A 20,421-nucleotide genomic window follows, 5' to 3' on the forward strand; every position below is an offset into this window, starting at 1 on the left:
TAAGAACATGTGTATTTGTATGATTTTATGGTCCTGGATAATAAAATTCTATATGAAAAAATATTACCATTAAGTCTAATGGAAAATGTGTCATGCATTCCTTGGTCCCTAAATTAACCCATTTATACTAAATACCATAACACATAACACAATCAAATAATTAACATTAGTTAAGGCAGGTTCTCTTACTTTATAAAATGGCTGTCTGCTCTTCTCAGCCTCCAACTTTCATAGCTGTGTGGTATGCTTGAGCCTGTGTTCTCCATGAAAACACCTATTTGACATTCATTGTTCACACAAGGAAACAATTAAAAAAAAATAGGAAAGACAGAAAAACCCATGAAAAAATTGCAAGGAAGGCCAAGGTCATTATTACAAATCAGCAAATTACAAATGCTTTGAGAAAACATACCCACCTTTACAAATGCAAAGGTAATCATTGGAGTGACTGTCTTTTTGTGAGCTGTCTGCTCCCAAAGCCCTAGAAATCCAGATCAGGGGGGGAAAAAAAAGTGCTTTTAGATGAAAATTCTCCTGAAACAGGTTCTTACAACCTGGGCATTTGGCTGCGTTTCCGCCTTGCATCACGCTGGGTACAGCAGGCCAAGAGGCAACGCAGCTAGTAGGGGCTGTTTCCGGATTCTGAGCTCTCCCTAATCTGACTCCAACACCCATGCCCACTACACTTGGCCGCCTTACCTGTCTTTATTCCATTAGATATTTTAATTTTGGAGTTCCCGTTTCCATAGATAACCTTTTTCATAACTAAAATGCTTAAATACTTGCAGTTTTCCCCATGGTTTAATGCTTTCTAAATTTAAAGTTGGGGATCATCTTGGCATAAGGCTGGCATTGGTAAATTTAATTGGCATCTCTCTACTGTTAAGTCTAAGGATGGTGGGATTGTAGGTCTAAGGAAACTATGGGATGAGATGCCGAGGCACAGCTTGAAAAGATATGGAAATGTAAGGTGCTCTGGGGTACTCAGGGTTGGGGGGAGGTGACTGTGGAAGGCAGCTAGAGGTTTCATTCCAGCCACCCCTGCTCCATCCTCATTCTCTGCAGCTGCATGATGACACACAGCCCCTTTCCCAACCAGACAGCTGGTCTGGGACATCCCCAGGCTTGTATGGCTAGAATTTTTCTTGGCTCAACTACTTACCTCGATTGTCCCATCAAATCCTGCTGGCCAAAGTAGAGTAGACTCTTGGTACCTGGTCTCCACTTACATCTTCTGACTTGGCTAGGTCTGTACTCTGGGGATTTTGAAGGGGAAAACTCCCATAGTCCATCCTGCTGAGCAGTGGTCAATAGAACTTATCTGGGACCCTCTGCTCCAGTGTTCCAGATCTTAGCACAGTGTTGGTGACCTTCTTATCCTCAGGTCTTATCTCTTCTGTCCCATGAGGCTGCTCTTCTATCTCAGACATACACATTGAATTGTATGTAACATATCTGAATAGAGGACAGTCTACCTTTCTCGGTTTTATAAGGACTGTCAGAATATTAACCAAAATAAAACAAACAAACCAAAACACCACCTATAAAGGCTAGTGAGACTCGTGTTAAAGAACCCATAGATAGGTACTGAAGACTTTAGTTATTGGATAGTAAAGGGAGCATAAAACCCCCATGAGAAGTCCAGACCACAGCTGTTGACGCTGATAGTGGATGTGGGGACATCCATTCATTCGAAAAGACATTTTAAGCACCAACAAGGGAGCAGGCATTTGTGGGCTGCCAGGGATACAGTGGTGAACAAGATCATATTGTGACAGAGGGCTCCTGTCTTGGAGGTATTTGTGTTTTAGCAGTGCTTCCCAAGAGCAGTCAGAAAACCTGGGTGGAGGACATACTACAGGAAGCTGGACACATAGGTATGGGCTGGGCCTGCCCCTGTGAAAAAAATAAGCCACAGGAGAGCTTCAAATAAAGAATAGCATCATCTGCTTTTTAAGAATTAAGTGAGCCTGATGCTAACTGGGAGGAGAATTTGGGCAGGTGCCAAGTAACAAACTCCCCCCCCCCCACGTAGGAGGAGAACCCTAAGAAATCAAGTTCTGCCAATTCATGGCCCGCACTTCAATGGCTTTCAGCAAAACTTTGAATAGCAACCAAGTGCTTTCTCTACTACTGACTGCTGGCAATCAGTGAGAAATCCTCTTGCAAATTCAAGATCACTTGAATTCCTGCTTTCCTAGATCTCTTCATAATGTCTCCTGGTATTTGAACAATTCCTCTTCCTCCAGCCCATCCAGACTCTTGAAATTACCCATTCTTACCTCAAGACTGGAATTCTACCCCTAGGTGATCTGGGACAGGGCTGACCTGAGCACTTTCTCCATCTGGTTGATGCTGAATGTGGGAAGAGGAGTTATTTGAGGCTGGTATCCCTGCAAGGTGCTGAAGCCATTACTGAAAACGAGAAAAGGAAGAGTAGTGCATAAAAGTTGATAACCTCTTAGCAAAGTGAGGAGAAGCCAGGACTGAGCAGGGGTTGCCCCCTTTAAACTGAAGTGGAGAGAGCAAGATGTGGGAAGTCCTCTCATGTTGGGAAGTATGTGTTTGAAGGTAGCAAGAGGCCTGTGGGACTATGGGCTCAGATCACTTTGCTCAGGACAACAGGCACTGTAATGTTGAAAAATAAAGCCAGGGGCGCCTGGGTGGCTCAGCGGTTAAGCGTCTGCCTTGGGCTCAGGGCGTGATCCCGGCGTTGTGGGATCGAGCCCCACATCAGGCTCCTCCTCTATGAGCCTGCTTCTTCCTCTCCCACTCCCCCTGCTTGTGTTCCCTCTCTCACTGGCTGTCTCTATCTCTGTCGAATAAATAAGTAAAATCTTTTAAAAAAAAAGAAAAAGAAAAATAAAGCCAGACCTAATTTGTGATAAGGATCAGGCTAGGGGTAGGGCAGGGACTGGCTATGGTCCGCTGGTTTGGCTGTACTAGGTACAGCAACAGGCTGAAGAGTGGGCACAGGATGGCCAGGCCTGGACAAGGAAGGGGCAGCTGAAGGGTGCCTTGCTGAGACAAAAAAAGGCCATCTAGAGGATGGGTGATTGACAGCAGGTAGAAAAACATGACCAAATGGGTCAAGCTGCAGAGGATGCTTAATATGGCTGCCTGTGACCTCAGGTGGTCAAATGCTAATAAAAAATATTAGCAACAGCACCTGCTACCAGACCAGTAATAGTAACAACAGTACTGCTATTAGTGATGGTAAATAGGTATTGGTTGCTCATTATGCTCTTGGCAGCATGCCATTTGCTTTATATGCATTAGCTCATTTAATAGTCAACCCATTTTTTTACCCCTAAGTTTATTATTGTTTATAAAGAAACAAATTCAGAGAGGCTAAGGAATCTGCTCAAGGTACATGAAGTGGTACAATACTAAGAAGAATATGAAAAGATTTTATATAGTAGTCTAGAGCAACCATCAAAAAAAATAATAATGAGAAGAGGTATATCTAAAAAGCTGCTACATAAATTAAAATGGAAATCTGAAAATATTTTAACCCCAAAAAAAGACAAGAAAGGAAAAGAAAAAAAGTAAAATGGTAGACCTACAGTTCAACATATTAATAAGACAGATACTGTCCAGTGAATAATAAAAACAAGGCTAAACTACATGCTCTATGGAATCATTTTCTTTTTTTTTTTTTTTTTTTTTTTTTTTAAGATTTTATTTATTTATTTGACAGAGATAGAGACAGCCAGTGAGAGAGGGAACACAAGCAGGGGGAGTGGGAGAGGAAGAAGCAGGCTCATAGCAGAGGAGCCTGATGTGGGGCTCGATCCCACAACGCCGGGATCACGCCNTTTTCTTACTATAAAAACAAGGATGGAAAGTGAATGGGAAAAACATTACATGTAACCACTAAACATAAGAAGCTTGGAGTAGCACTATTAATATCAGATAAAGTGGACTTCAAGACAGTATTCTAGAGATAAAGGGGTCAGTTTAGGACGATAAACATATATGTGCCCAATAATAGGGCTTCAAAATGTAGAAGGCAAAAATGGACATATTTAAAGGAAGAAAAGACAATCCACAAGCACAGCTGAAGATTTTAAACACCTTCTCTGGGCAACTGATAGAACTCGACAAAAACTCAATAAAGATACGAAGATATGAACAACACTATTAACCACCTTGATCTAACTGATTTTCATAGAACACTTTACCAACAGCTGCAGCATATACATTCTTTTCAAGTGCACGTAGCACATTTACCAAAATAGACATAGTTGGGCCATACACATCTTAATGCATTTAAAAGGATTGAAATCATACAGTGTGTTCTCTGACCACAACAAAATTAAACGAAAATCAGTAGTAAGATAAATGTAGTGTAAGCACCTGACATTTGATCTTTTTTTTTTTTTTAATTGTAATGCATGTGCCTGACACGCTTTTCATGCTGAGGCATCCACTTGAAAGATGGCTATTTCAAATGAACACATTGCCAGCACAACACAACTGGGTAAAGAGCCAGGCTGCTCCCTGACCTCACCCCCCAAAAGTTTCCGCTATTTTAGAAGTCTCTGGTTGACTTAGGTAACTATTTGGCTTCTTGTTTTTCCCTTCCTGCATTTTCGTTCCTGCCCTTGAATTCACCAATAAAGAGTAAACTCACAAAACTAGGCCCCCACTCTCAACCCCAATAAAAGCCATACCCTAGGCCCATGCTCACTCATGTCCTCTCCAACTTCACTGTGTGGCCCCAGACACGTCATGTACCCTCCAGAACCTGTGAGTAATAAACCTTGGTCCCCCCTTCCCCCACGTACGTGTGCCAAACACCGGTTTCCTGATAGTTATTACAAAGGGAGTCTAGCAATTGGAAGAACCCCAAGGGTGGTCCAGCCACAACACTGGTTCGCTGGTTCAGGGAAAGGGCGATGTCTGGTGGGGGTGGGCTGTTTTCATGGGGCCCAGGGGAGCGGCCCCCAGGCATTTCCAGCTGATAGCGGCACTATCAATAGGCTGAGACCAAAATAATTGGCATAGTCAGCAGGATTACTTGATTGCCTCTGCACTTAAATGAGAGGAAAGCCCTTTAGCTGCAACTGGTTTCCTGACTGACTAACCGCAGTGGGTAACACTCTGGGAAAGGCACACCAATAGCCAGAGGTCTGTCACACCGCTGTGTGCTTTTGCTTATTACCTCTCTCATTTGTTGCCCGCAGCATTCATCCCGAAATGTCACTGCTGCCATAATAGTTCAAGGTCTCCCCAGAGCAGCAGGGGTCAAGGCCGTATTGTCTAACAAGAAGATTGGACCAGTAGTTATAAAAGCCTTAACTGACTATTTATGTAAGGGTCCTCCATGCTCCGAGGCCAAGGAGAGTTAAGGGGAGTAGGTTGAATCATGAGACTATTGTCACACTGAGGAGAGGCTCTGGGCTAAAAGGCATGAGGACAGGATATCTGCTCCCACCTGGCACAAGTAAGGAGGACAGGAGACCTCCACCTACGACCATCTGGTCAGTGGGTTGCGCCTAGACAGTGCATCCTAACACAAGTGAGTCAAATACCCTTGCAACTGGAAACCAGTGGCACCATGAAAGGGAAATGCAGGACTATGGTCTCTGTGTCACTGCTTCACTGCCTGCTATCATTCTGCATCCCCTGACCCAATGGGATATCATGGGTTCAATCCCTGGTGTGATGTTACTAAAAAAAAAAAACAACAACAACAAAAAAACAAATATAAAGTCCCTGATGAGGGAGCAGAAGGCAAGCTGAGGACAGGCAGAAGCTGACATCCCACAAACCACCCCCCAGATGGGATATATGGGACATTCCTCAGGCACTCCCGGCTGCCCTCTAGGAAAAACAAATAGTTAATTTATAGAGATCACAATCCTGCAAGACCTGAGTCTCCCTCAGTTTACACATGTCTTAGCCATTTACAAGAACAAAGCATTTCTATCAATGGGCTAGCTTCCAGAAGGGAATGTAGATACAATTAAGTGTCCTTATAACCTGCAGCCCATTGACAGATACTTGAAGCAGAAAAGTGTAGTGTTCCTCCAGACAGCTCCCAACTATCTTACTGTTAATATCTTACTAGAAGGAAAAACAACCTTCACTTGACAATGGCAAGGCCTCTGGTATCCTGTGAGTCTTTAACATACAAAAATCCTTTTGACACCTCCGTTTTCCTTACCTCCCCCAACTCCCAAGTATACAATCAGCCACACCTCACAAATCCGGGGCAGCTTTTTCTGCCCACAGGTCCTGTCCCCCTGCTTTAAAAAACCAGCTTTTTACACCAGAGACGTCTCAAGAATTCTTTCTTTGCCGTAGGCTCCGGACCTCACCACACTGAACCTCACCTGTATTCCAAAACCCCATCATCCCAAACACTGCAACCAGCATGTCCTAAAAACCCTGAGGTGGTACATCGGTTCCTTGGCAAATGCAAAACCTCTGTGGAAGGTTCCTGGGGGTTGTGCAGTGCCATGGTGTACCTACCGCCAAGTCTGGCGTTAACACTGCCGAGGTCTTGGAGCTTGGAGGCTGACACCATGGAGGTGGACCCCAGTCCCGGGGGGAGGGGGGGTCCTGGAAAGCAAAGTGGCTGCCTTTGAAGAGGGTGCACAGGAACATTGGAACATCTGGCATTTTTTCCAGTAACAACGCAAGATTAGGGTAACAGGAGAAAATCACAAAGTAGAAACAGATCAGAAACTATACCGTAACCGACACTCAAACCTCTAAGACTGTATGCGGCAAGAGAGAAAGCAAGTGATTGGCTACCACAGCTTTGGGGCTGGGGTCTGCATTATGACTCCCGGCTGCTGGAATGCTTTCCCTGGCCACTATCTCCAGAGACCATAAGATCCAGAGATCCATAAGCTGGTCAAAGATCCGTCCAGGCTGTAGGCTTGTTTCCCCCAAGAAGATGCCAAGATCCAGAGCCCCCTCGGCTTTCGCCTGATTGGGGCAGAACCAAGAAACGTCCCCCACAAGGCGCCCCTGCTGCGGAAGGAAAAGCTGCCGGGGTTCGGAGACCTGCAGTGACGGACAGGGAAGAGGGAGACGGGAAGGCAAAGGCCCTGGAGCCACACACTCATACCAGGGCCCTCCCTCTCCTCACTGGATGTGTCCTGCTGCGTGCTGTGCCCACCCTTGCATCACTCTGACAGCGATGACAGCTAAGGCTCACAGTGAACGAAAGCATGAAGGAGGCCCATCTCCCGCTGCACAAACAGAGCAGGCTCCATTGGCAGAAGGGCTCCACGCCCGATGCCACCGCGTGTGCTGGAGAGGGGTTTCCCCCAGGCCGACAAGCGATTCTCAGACACCAGCTAGGTGCCCTAAGATTCAGCTCAGTTCTGATGCAATCCACTTAGAGATCCCATCAGACTCCACAGGTTAAAGGCTCAGTCCTAAACCCCTTGTGGGTTTTTAGGAGGGCTTTGGCACGATTACATTGGCACGATTGATCAAATCACTGACAGTTGGAGATTGAACTCAGTCCCCAGGCTCTCTCCTCTCCCCAAAGGTCAGAGGGTGGGACTCAAAGTTCCAATCCTCTAGTCCAGTCCCCTGGTTGGCTCCATCAGCCACCAGTCCCCATCCTTAGGAGCGGTCCAAGAGTCAGCTGATTAACATAACAAAAGACCCCTTTATCCCTCTTATCACCTAGGAAATTCCAAGGATTTTAGTAGCTCTGTGCCAGAAATGGGGACAAAGACTAAATACACCTTTATCATAAATCACAACGTCACAGCCCATCCCCTCTTCTCAGACATGGATCCCTTATAGAAAAACAGTCTTAAAAGGCAGAAGTACAAGTTACTGGCATATTACTAGAATCCCATTCAGTCACTAATAACTATCCGGTCCATCACATCCCATGAAAACGTCTCCTATGGTGAGGCCACTCAGATTTGCAGGTTTCATTCAATCCTGTCAGGTTCCCAAACTAGGAGTGGCCTCAAGGGTACACACACCCTTCTACGCATCTGGGATGGTCCAGCTAAGAGACCTTATCGCCTCTTGCTCAGAGCCTCTTTCAAGATGTTAATGTAATATTTGATTTCCTTCATCACATAGCCCATGTATTCAATCCTTTAGCCATAGCTACTAGTTTTTCCTTCTCTCGATTTATCCCCCAATTTTTCCCCCTTTGGAGGGCCATTAGGCATGGCCACTGTGCTGGTCTCAATTGCAAACTCACTTTCCAAACAGCATGTTGTCCATTCATCTTGAAACTGCCAATCGTCAACCAAGCAGCTCCTTGTTGTCCCAATGAGAGCTGTTCCTGCAGCCCCATCCACAGGATAGTTGGTTCTGGTGGCTCCTCACGAGGCTCCAAAGGCCGTCCTAGAGAAAAAGAGCCTCGCTGCTCGTGGATGCGGTGTGCTCCTGTGTGAACAATTTCCATGTGATTGTGGAACTCTTCTGGGCACGGCCTTCCTGATTACAAAGTTTCTCTGACATCACCCAAGACATTAGGAGTATCTCAGGTGTCATGATTATTTCACGTCCTGGAAACTGTCTTAATCAGTGCCCAAGAGCAGGCTAAGAATTGTCGCTCAAATGGTGGACACCGGCCAGCAACATCCGCTATGTGGGAACTTTCTGGTCCAAAATCCCCCAGTCACTGCTGGGAGGCCGTTGGCAGTCACTCTACAGAAGCGCCTACGCACCAGTTGTGTCTTTCCACAAAGACACAGCTTTATTCAATCCTGACGATTAACATAACTGTAAAGCAGTTTCAGGATTCCAAACTCAGTGACATTTTGCTACCATTTAACTTGGCTCCATACTTGCTGATGAGGGAACAGAAGGCAAGCTGAGGACAGAGCAGAATCTACACCCCACAACTACCCCCCCCCCGCCCCAGACGGGAATATATGTGACATTCCTCAGGCACTCCCGGCGGCCCTAAAGCTAAGGCAGGGAAAACCAAATAGCGAACTTCTAGAGATCACAATCCTGCAAGACCAGAGTCTCCCTCCGTTTACAACTGTCTTAGCAGTCTACAAGAACAAAGCATTTCTATTAATAACCTAGCTTCCAGAAGGGAATGTAGATACAGTTAAACGTCCTTATAACCTGCAGCCCATTGACAGATACTTGAAGCTGGCAGAGTGTAATGTTCCTCCAGGAAGTTCCCAGCTATGTTCATGTTAATGCCTTACTAGAGGGAAAAACAACCTTCGCTCGACAATGGCAAGACCTCAGTCATCCTGTGAGTCTTCTTTAACATATGAAAATGCTTTTGAAACCTTTTCCCTTACCTCCTGCAACCCCATAGTACATAATCAGCCACCCCTCACAACCCGGGGCAGCAGCTCCTTCTGCCCACGGGTCCTGTCCCCGTGCTTTAATAAGCCACCATTTTGCACCAAAGACATCTCGAGAATTTATTCTTGGCTGTGGGCTCCGGACTCCGGACTTCACCCCACTGAACCTCACCTAGATTCCAAACCTGCATCATGTGTCCCACAAAGCAAAGTCCAAAAATACAAAGTCACACCCCCAAGATACAACAGGGGTAAGAAGTTAATGAAAGCGGCATGAAATCGGTCTGTGAGTGCGCGGCCGAGACGAGGCTTCCGTGCAGTTTGAGGGTCAGCTCTCCACACTCATGCTTATTACGTTCAACGGGGGAGCAGCTCGGTTATGTTCAGAGCCTTTGGTGGCAGCTGCCTTTCTCATGTGGTCAGACGGGAAATGGTCAGCGTCTGGAGAGCCTGACAGTTCACTGTGAAAGTCCTCCTTTTAAAGGGCTGTGATCGGCCTTGGGCCTCTGCAGCTTTCCTGATGCTAGTGATATCCTCTCTCTGTTCTTCCAGGTTCACATGGCCTCACAGGTTATCAGTCCTTAGTCCTGCCAGTCTGTTCTGGCTTTGGTGGTATCTGGCCATGGCTGCAATGCCCTTGGGCTGCTTGCGTCACTGCTTGACACGAGTGACTCCATCTTTCTCTCTACGGAGGGGCTCATGGGCTTTCACCCTAAGCCCCAGTCTGCAGGAGTACAGGTGGCAAACATGTGCCCCATGTGAGTGGGGATCACAAGGGTTCAAAGGCAGCGAGAGAGCTCCCACCTTTCATAATTCAAACACGGCCTGCTTTTGTGCAGGTCCCCACTCAAATACAGCTTTCTTTGGGGTCGTCTCAGAGACGGGAGTTAGCAAAATTCCCAGATACGGAGCATGCATTCTCCAAAATCCAAATACACTGACCAAACGCTAGCTTCTTGTTTGGTCCTAGGGATGGGCAGTGACAATTACTTTTAGTTGCTTGCGTGACATCCCAAGTGGCTCCTGCCCAGGTTATTCCTGAGAGTGTCACTGCTTGAGGAGACCCTTGGGCCTTCCTGGACTTCCTAACCGGGACTAGCTGGTCCTGTACGTCACCCTCACACTCGAGTCAGTCCCAGCCTGATCTTCACTGTCCGATCTCTCATAACGTCATTACCACAGCGCGTGACTGCGCCTGAGCCCTGCATAAGTCGAATCCTTTCTGACCACATCACTACGGTAGAGCTGAGCTCAGATAACCGGAGGCAGCGCAGTAAACGTACATCAAGACCCTTCTCGCACGAAGGCAGACTGCGGTGGGCTCCTCTCCAAGACGAAGAGAAGAAAGTGTTTGCAAGATCAGTCACTGAGAACCAGACTCCTCTCCTTCAGTCTGCTGTATTTTCTTTTGCCCTTTTTTTTTTTTTTTTAAGATTTCATTTTTAAGTCATCTCTACACCCAACAGGGGGCTCGAACTCACAACCCTGAGGTCAGGAGTCGCTTGCTCCACTCCGCAGCCTGAGCCAGCCAGGCGCCCCTAGCCTGTTGTATCTGCGTGGCTGGAGTCGCTGAGGCTCTCCAGTCCTCAGTGGTTTACTCTTGGTCACCGTGAGCCGTCGCTGCTCCCACAGGGCACACAGGGCTACTGTGAGGAGACTGTCGCTACCACGACTCCAGTTTCTAGGATGTCATGAACCAAAGGGGTCAGCTCTTCTTGTCCACCCGTATTCTATACCACGTTCAATTAGCCACCTCTGGGGGCTCAGGCAGTTCTCGTGCTTTCTATAGGGCATCTCCGATTAATGCTGGCCTGACGGTGGGCTCACAGGCCTTCTGTCCTAACTATCAGCCAAGAGAAGGAGTCCGCACTTGGACATAGTATCTACCCCATACATTCAGGTCAACAAGATGCCACCACCTTACATCAAATCTGTTCAAAAAGAAAAACCCAGTTTTCATCCAAACTTCCCCCTTAATCCCATGGAAGGCTGTATCTCCATGGCCTCCTGATTGAACCTGGGCCCCTGGCAAGACTTCAGCAACAGAGTTTGGAATCACAGCTCATGGGCTCCTGCGTCAAGGAGTCCCCGAAAGCGCTCTTCTCCCTACCCCACCCCGGCGAATCCGCTAAGGCCTCTCTCTGGAACTGTTGTTCAGGCTTCTAACGGGGAAGGTACAAAGTGGCCCCTCAGTCACAGCGTTTACTATAATCTGCGCAACAGGCACATTCAGCGGCTGGCGACCCGGTCGTCTGCAAGCCAGTCCCACAGGCCTGCCCACGCTCTGTCAGCCGCCTCATCCGGGGTGCCACCTGGTTTTATAAGGGGGGGGAATGAGCAGTCCCCTTTCTCAGGTTAGACACACCTCACAGTGGCTTTTATCGAGCCCGCGCCACGGGGCTGTTCCCTCAGCAACAACTGCTCGTGTGTCTGGATAGGGTGCGGCCGTGTCAGTTCACCCAGTGACCCCACCTCCCCAGAGAGGGCATCACACTCCTGCTGGAGGAGATCATCGAGAAGACAGGACTACCTACTGACCCACAAACTAGATCCTTTGGGTCAGAAGCTCCTGACCCCTCCCCTGACCTGGAATGTATGTCCCCACGGTCCCTGTACGAGGGGCCCTGGACCCTGTTTTGAGGCCATCTGGACAGCACACGTGATGGACCCCACTAAGGCCTCTCTGTGAACCTGGGAGATTCGGGGGGGGGGCGGGTGTGGAGATCTGCTCGCAGTGCAGCTGCCCAAGGGAGCCTTCACGGACGTCCCCTTGCTTATGAAACCTGCCGCCCGCCAGGCTACGGAGGTCCACCTCTTCTAGCAACCTCTCCTCGCCCTCCCTGTACGGAGGCCGGTTTTAGATTTCACCCAGAGAGCTCCTGAGGTTGCAAAGCAATAATCCATAGTTTCAGGGTTCAGTCCCGCAAGCCTGCACGTGCACCCCGCCCCCATTTCAGACACCAGTCCCCAGGTCAGGTTTCTACCTGGCCTTCTGACCAACTGGCCGTATATCAGAGCCCCCCCTTGTGTTCAATTAATTTGCTAGAGCTGCTAACAGAATTCAAGAAATCCGTTTACTGACTAGGTTACCATCTTATTGTAAGAAGATGTAACGGGGAATAGCCAGACGGCAGAGATGCAGAGGGCGGGGTGCGTGGGAAAGGGGCACAGAGGTTCCATGCTCTCCAGGGGCAAACACGAGCCCACCTGGCTTCCTACTGGTTTGGGCCTCCATGGGCTCAGTGCCAGCCCAATACACACCCGTTGAGCGTCAGCTTCTGGAATCCCACCGGGCTCTTCTGGAGACCAAGGCCCCACCCTGCGCCCACCCAGGCCGACTGTGAACACATTCCCGACTGCCTGAGGTGAGAGACCCCTCCTCGGTGGAAAGGGGCCCTCAGCACAGGGCTGAGCCCGGCGTCGGAGGCCTTGCCCTTGCCCCAGAGCCTTGAGAGAGTGACAGTGGCACCCTGTGCCCTTGGACCACCTGACAGGATGGACTCTGACAGGCTGCCCACGCTCCCTGTCTGGAGACTGAGCAGAGGACTCTCCCAGCACGGTGCTCCTTGCAACTCCCTACGCTGACTCCTTCTGGAGACCCTCTTCAGGCTCCTTTGAGGCAAGTGATCCCTGAGGCGGATCCAAGTCTTGCCCAGACTGTCCTCCTGCTTCTTGCCCCCTGGGCCTTCACACCCCAAGTACCCCACACACCAAATGTTATAGCCCCCCACCCCGAGTTCCACTTTTCGTCATCTCTGGCGATCCTCAAGCTTCCACCCCCCAAACCCGACAGTGTCCTTTTTTACTTTGTCCTGATTCCACCCCTCCCTTCTGGAGGATTTTCCCAGCAGTTCACCATCCACTTCATACTGGTGAGCTCATCGAGGCTGGCAGCCCAGGGTGAGGCCCCCATCCCTGAATCTCGCCCCCCCCCCAGTGCTCCAGGGTCAAGCGCCCATGGAGTTCGTGGGAGATCACTTCTGGGGAGTCCTCCCCACAAACGGTGGCAGTGAGGGCTGGCTCATGAAGCTAAAATCCCTGCTAGTTTCCAGGCAGCAGGAACCCTCTCCCGGGGACTCACCAGAGGCATGGTTTGGGTATCCATGAGAGGGAGAGAAAGGCTCTGCCTGGGAGCTGCGAGCCACACTCAGGAGTGAGGGCAGGGCGTGAAAGCTGCAAGGCACAGCCGCCCCGCTAGACGAGCTAAAGCACCCGCGCTGCCGAACGCTCCACACCCAGCAGTCAGTCCTCCAACAGCGGCCCGGGAACTGACCGGGCTCATCGAACGCTGCCGTGCTGTGGCTCTGGCTGATCTTGGGCTGTGTGTGGCCTGGGGGCAGGGTGACCTGCAGACCCTCGGGCTTCACCATCATGCAAACACAGTGCTGGAGCGGTACCGCTCCGGCTGGAGATTGTACCACAGGATGGAAAAGCCGGGAACGTCTGTGATTACATCTCTTTTTAGGCAGTGTCTCCCCCGCCCCCAGTCTCTGCACCGCACATGTGGCTGCGAGCTAACTGGCCCTATGACTGTGTGTCAGAGACCTTGCTGATGGCCCCCGATGTGAAGATAGTCCGCAATACTGCCTAAATCTTTGCAGCCATTCCCAGGGCCGCGGAGATCGCCAAGCTACTCTCGTGGCTGAACTGGCAGTTTGGGGCCGTGGCTACGCACTGGGTTTCAGACTCAACCCACGATCCAGATGCAACAGGAGAGACCAGTGTGGGACAAGTGTTCTCTAACCTCAGGCCATCCCAGGTGCCCCTGGGAGCGCGGAGCAGGGGGTGCACCTGACCCTGCTTGAGGCAAAGGAGGCCTGCTACACATCTGAGGTGCCCAGACACCAGACTGGGGAGGTGACGAAGCCTGCTGGTCACCGTCCTTGGTTTCTTTTGACTGTACAGACTGAGCAGGGCCCCTGATAGCGGTCCCTCTATCCCTCCCCGGGGCTGCCAGCCTGAGGAAATGGCCTCCACATGCGCGCAGGGCAGGGCAGGACCCCGGAGGCCCCTCCTTACGGTAAGTGTATCCACGTGGCCTGGTCCCTCGGGTCCCAGCACGTGGCCATCGGCAGCTCAGGTCTGTAGCGGCGCCTGCCACCCCGCACCCTGGCCTGGCACGGGGAGCCCAGGTGAACCTCCGAGCCCTGCTGCGGCCCCTCTCACGGGTACCTGCTCTCCTGCTTTGCTAGGAGGGCACACCTCCTGAGCCCCTGGGCCTGCTGCCTTCGGTGGCGCATTCCCTCTCCGTGCATTCCCTCTCCCAGGCCCACTTCTGCACCTTCTAACCCTTCCCCCACCCCTCCCCCCCTTACCTCACCCCTCCCTCACCCCCACGGGCAACTCTGGCATTTCTGCCTCATGCACTGTGGTGCTGCTTTCCGTGCTTCTGGGACCATCCTGGCAGCAGGGGGGCACTATCCCCGGGGGCCTGACCAGAGGCCTAAACCTGAACCCTGGAAAAACGCTCCCAAATCACTGAAATCTCCCTCCTCCAGGGCGAGGTTCTGCCCCTCTTGCCCCAGCACCCCACTCCCACCCCCCACCTGGCGTCCAGCCCCTATCACGTCCACAGGGCCCTGCAGCACTTACCCAGCCGGTCCGTCGCGCCTCTGGGGTACAGCTTCCTTCCTCTCTTACCGGGCCGAGCACAGCATCACAGCCAGAGGTGGACGTGGGGCCGAGGCTGGGGGGCCTGCTGTCCTGCAGGGCCTTGACCTCCTGGCAGGCCTGTGTTGGCTGAGGTCAACCTTGCAACCGGGCTGTTCTGTGACTCAGTCCCGGACCCAGCCCTCGGTGTTGTCAGGCTGATACAGGAGGGGAGCGCCTCTTCCCGAGCTCCCAACAAGGCACAACGGCTTTCACAGTGAGCTTTTAATTGCCTGAGAATCACTCTCAGCCTTTTCTTTTCCCAGAAACTTAATCGGGCTTAGCAACAGCCACACCATTTCACGGTTCTTAGGGTTTCTGCCTCCCTCCAGGTTTTTCAAACTCCTGATACATGGAACCCCCTGGTGAATTCTCTTCCACCAGAATACCACCCCAACTCATCAGTGGTAAACATTTTAACTTCCTTGTTACCTTGTGCTGGGGCGCAGAGGCCAGGGGTCTGCCCTGCCAGCCAGCAGCCCCTGGTCCAGCTCCAGAACCCCATCCTGCTTCTGCTTCCCAGGGCCCACTCCTCGCTGAGGCTCCACATAAAGAAAGCGTATCAGAGGCCACTCCCTACCTGATTCAGGAAGGACTGGACGCAGCACTGGGCAGAGGGAGAAGCTGGGCGAAGAGATTGGGCCTTTACAAACCCGCTGACCAATCAGCGGTGTGGGCTGCCTAGAAAGGAGGCATGGCCTTGCTCTCCATGATTCTCTTCAGCTGAGGAAATACCCAGAGAGGACTGACCGCTGAGGGCTGCCTGCTGGCAACACTCCCAGCACCTGGGGTGTCCATCGTCCCGATGTAAACTGCCCCAGGCTCCAGCAGGCTGTGGGTGCCGATGCTGGCTGATAGGTGGCCAGTGACTAGTGTGACATTGTCCCGATGTGAATGACGAACATTCTTGTCTGATCAATTCAGGTGTTTCAGTTAGGTAACCTAGGAAGCAAGTTCACCTGTGTCCGGACAGAGAGAGGGTGGGGAGCATGCCTTATGTCAAACACGCCTACCTTGGAACAAGAATACAGGGCAGCGGATCCCGTCCCCCAGAGGGTCTGTTTGCAGATGGGGACAGACTCCCAGTTCAATATGGAGTGTTTGCTTGACTGCACCTAACTGATTGCTAAAATGTATTTTTGGAACGTGGATATGTAAATCAGCCTTTTCAACTGTAATTTTAATGAAAATTAAATGTGGATCAAGTATTCCTTTCGAACATTTAGCATCTTACTTGGGATGTGCTGTAAGTGCAAGTTACACACTGGATTTCAGAGACCACATATGAGAAAAAGAACGTGAAGTTTACCATCAAAAATTTTAAAACATTGATTACATGTTGAAATGATAATATGTGCATATACTGGGTTAAATAAAATAGAGTAATAAAATTAAATCACCTATTTCTTTTTACTTGTTTAGTAAAGCTGCCAGGTAATACAAAATCTCTTATTTGGCTTACCTTCTATTTTGCACCCATCGAGTTAGAATGAAGTCAGAGGCAGCCATGCGGTTCTCATACTTGCCACTAGGTGGCAACCTTAACCCAGGACTGCGATTTTCAGACTCCAGGAGGCAGGCTCCCTGGGAAATCTAGAGGAAAATATGGAGATAGGGAGAAAAATGGGAGAGAGACCAGGGAAGGGAAAGGACACTCTGAACCGCGGGCAGTGTGTGGCCATGGCTGTGACCAATGGTAGGAGGCTGTGGGCTCAGCTCTGGGAGAATAAAATAGAAGTGCATTGTCAGAATTCTGTCTGCTCCTTCCCCAACTCCAGTGCTTTGGGGCAATGAGTACCTGCCCCAGGCCCACCTAGGACAGCTAGTGTAGATGTCCTTGGATAAATGGATCGTGAAGAAACTCTGTGCTGGTGAGGAGCCGAGGAGGACAGAAAGACCACCTCCATGGCCCCACCCTATCTCTTCCAGCCCCCTCTGGGTGCTGCTTCTCCCTGGGGACTGAGCCCCAGTGTAGCCCAGAGCAGTCTCCTGGTGGGTTGTGTGCCCGGGCCTCACCCACTGCTTCTGGGTCCTGAGCTCTAAGGCCTGACATCCATCAGGGGCTTTGGCCTCTCTCCGTGTGTTGCTGGACCCAGTACTCCATGCTCCATGGGAATACACATTCCTACACCTAAATAATGAGAATTCTGAGGACCTCAGCTCCTTCAAAAGACATCCACCAATGGGAATTCCAGATTCCACTGGAAACAGTTATGAAGGGAGAAAAAATGGACCGAGACTTAAAATAGGCATAAAAACCATACTAAACAAGATAAGATCATTTGCCAGCAATATCAAATTAGAATGAGAAATGAGAAAAAGAAGAGCCAAGTAGAAATGATAGGCAATGAAAACCACAGTGATTGAAGTAAAGAACATAATAGAAGGCTCAACAGAAGTAAGACAGTTGAGAAATTGTGGGGCGCCTGGGTGACTCAGTCAGTGAAGCATCTGACTCTCGATTTTGGCTCAGGACCTGATCTCAGGGTCAGGAGATCGAGCTCTGCATCAGGCTCCTCGCTGGGCGTGGAGCCTGCTTAAGATTCTCTCTCTCCCTCTGCCTTTGGCCCCTCCCCCACTGCCCTCCCCCCTTCCTTGCACTCTCTAAATAAATAAAATCTTAATTAAAAAAAAGAAATTGATGGGTTAGAAGGTAGCTTAAGAAACTCTCAGAAGGAGCCGGAAATGAAAGGAAATAGGGAAGGATAGAAGGGGAAATGCCAGTGCCTAGAAAAAAGGGTCCCAGAAAATGAGAGGAAGAAAAAGCAGAAAAGGATACAACTCTCTGGGAGAAGAAATTATGGAGATGATAGATTCCTCAGGTCGAAGGAAAGATTAAAAAAAAAAACAAACACCTTAGATTGGAAAAATTCAAGGTGCAACCATATGATTCCATTTGTATGAAGTTCCCAAAGGGCAGAGCCAACCCAGTGACTCTGCAGGGGCTGAGGAAGCCCCACACTGGAGGGGGGCTTCAGGGACTCGGTGTTGTTCCCGGGTCTGGGTGCTATGGGAATGTGTGTTCATAAAAACTCATCGAACTGGAGCGCCTTGCTGGTTCAGTCAGAGGAGCACATGACTTGATCGTGGGGTCGCGAGTTTGAGCCCCACGTTGAGGGGTAGATTGTACTTAAAATTTTTTTAAAAGTTCATAAACTATACACGATTTGCGCTTTTCCTTGTATTGTGTCATTTTTCGATAAAAAGCTCACTGGAGCAAGAGAGAACACACTGCCACATAACTCATTAGTTGAAGAAATCATAATGGAAACAGAAGAACTTAGAAGGATGTATTATATATCAATATTTATGGGCTGCAATGAAAGCAGTGCTTTGAGGGATATTTAAAGTCTGAAATATTTATATTAGTTAAGAGGAAAGGCAGAAAACGAATGAGCCGCGGAACCAAACTAAGATGTTAGAAAATCACAAATAATAAACGCAAAGAAATTAGGAGGCTGATACCAAAGCCAGATGAAACATTACAAAAAAAGAAAATTGTAGACCAGGATCTCTCATGAGTACAGAAGCAAAAGTCCTCCATAAAATACTAGCAAACCAAATCCACCGGTGTACTAAAAAGATTACACACCGTGGCCAAGTGGGATTTATCCCAGGCTCACACGGGTGGTTGAATGTAAGAACTGGATCAGTGGGATACACCATGTTAACGGAATGCATAAAACCCATACGATGATCTCAACTGATGCAGAAAAAAACCTTTGACCAACATCCTTTCATGATAAATTCAACATCCTTTCATGATAAAAAGCACACAAAACTAAGACTACAAAAGAACTTTCCGGATGCCAAGGGGCATTTATGAAAAACACACACAGGTAACATTGTATCCAATGGTGAAGGATGGAAAGCTTTCCTCCTAAGATCAGGAGCAAGACAAAGATGCCTGCTTTCACAACTGCTAACAAATATTGTACTGGAATTATGGCCAGGACAATTTAGATGAGAAAATAATTTAATAAAAGTCATTGAACTTGGAAAGGAAAAAGTACAGCTATCTCTATCTGCACATGACATGATCCTACATATAGAAAATCCCCAAGAATCGACAAGCGAGCAATTCAAGCTGGTAACTTCAGGAAAGCTGCAAGGTGTACGAGCAACAGACAGACATCAGTTGAGGCTCTGTCTACCTGGACCTGTAATAAACATTCTGAACAGGAAATGAAGAAAGCTATTCCAGGGGCGCCTGGGTGGCTCAGTCAGTTAAGCATCGACTTTTGGTTTTGGCTCACGTCATGATCTCAGGGGCGTGAGATCAAGCCCTGCATGGGGCTCCACGCTCAGTGTGAAGTCTGCTTGAGAGTCTCTCTCTCCCTCTCCTTCTGCCTCTTACCCCGCTCTTTCTATCTGTCTCAAGTAAATAAATACATTTTTTTTAAAAAAGAAAGCTATCCATTAACAGTAGCATCGAATTAAAGAAATAGTACATATTCAAAGCAATTGCTAGCAAAATAGGGTAAGGGCTTATCATTTTTTTTTTAAGGGAAAGTAACTACAGCTGGCAAGGATGGGGAGAAATTGGAACCCTTGTGCATCACTGGTGTGAAAGCAAACAGGGCATCTGGTGTAGAACACGGGCCAGCATAGCCGGTGTCCATGTGTGGAGAACTGCAGAAGAGAGACCTCACCTGGGGGACAGGTGTGCGGAGGGCAGGAGCCCAGAGTGCCTGGTGTCCATGCTGGGAGGATTGTGGAGAGTGGTGTGAGATTGCTGAGGGACCTCCCATATTGGGGGAGCGGCTGGGACAGAGCCCTGTGGACACCCTCACACACACCCTGTACTGACCGATCCTCTAACTTCAGGAACCTTCTTCCAGCAGTGTCCCTCCAGAACCTTCTATGAGCACACATAACATTGTGTTTATTGTGCAACACACATGCTTTCAGGAATTCCATCCGCTACGGCAGAGTGGGTGTCCAAGGGCGAATTTAGAGCCGAGAGGCGATAAATCGCTAGCTGAGGGCACAAACTGCCCCAGCCAGGCACGATCTCAGAGACCTTGGATCCCGTGAGCCTTTCCTAATAGGACACCTACTGGAGGACGAGCTTCCCTCACCAGACTGGCTACAAAGACGTGGCCAGAGGGCAGGCGCTGAGGCCCAAACACACAGTCCCTGGAGGCTGAAAGAGGTGACAGCAGGGAAGGGCTCCGTGGAGATATCCAACAACTATTTAAAGCCGGGGACAACAAAACTCAATTGAACTGTTTTCACTCATTGTATTGTTCTCCTGCAACTGCTGTGTGTGATAGGAGAAGGAGCAAAGACATAATTTTGGAAAATTCTAATTCCATCATGCCCCATGTCCTTGAGAACAGGACTTCTTGCCGTAGAATAAAAAACATGCCATGTACTCTGTTTACAGGTAAGGAAAAAACCCTCTTGTCTTGAATTTGAAATACTGCTATGTGAACTCATGAGGCATTTCATCTTTCAAAGGATTTACCTTTAAATATTAATCCTTATAATTATTTTTAAATTATAT

At 49.2% G+C, this 20,421-nt stretch overlaps 1 long non-coding RNA gene across 6 annotated transcripts in view; it reads right to left on the reverse strand.

The window, feature by feature from the left end:
* The window catches only part of LOC117795107, a 33,743-nt gene extending 16,293 nt beyond the window's left edge, over positions 1-17,450 (reverse strand). For 3 of the 6 annotated variants that reach the window (XR_004618930.1, XR_004618929.1, XR_004618925.1), the window contains exons 1-4: positions 8,192-14,546; positions 1,163-2,415; positions 417-481; positions 190-274 (exon numbers count right to left, since the gene is read on the reverse strand). This is a non-coding gene — a long non-coding RNA (uncharacterized LOC117795107). The other 3 variants (XR_004618927.1, XR_004618928.1, XR_004618926.1) reach the window with 3 other exon arrangements.
* Positions 17,451-20,421: the final 2,971 nt, after the last annotated feature.

The sequence above is a fragment of the Ailuropoda melanoleuca genome, chromosome 12 (genome assembly GCF_002007445.2).
Source record: "Ailuropoda melanoleuca isolate Jingjing chromosome 12, ASM200744v2, whole genome shotgun sequence".
In the NCBI taxonomy this organism is placed as follows: Eukaryota; Metazoa; Chordata; class Mammalia; order Carnivora; family Ursidae; genus Ailuropoda; species Ailuropoda melanoleuca.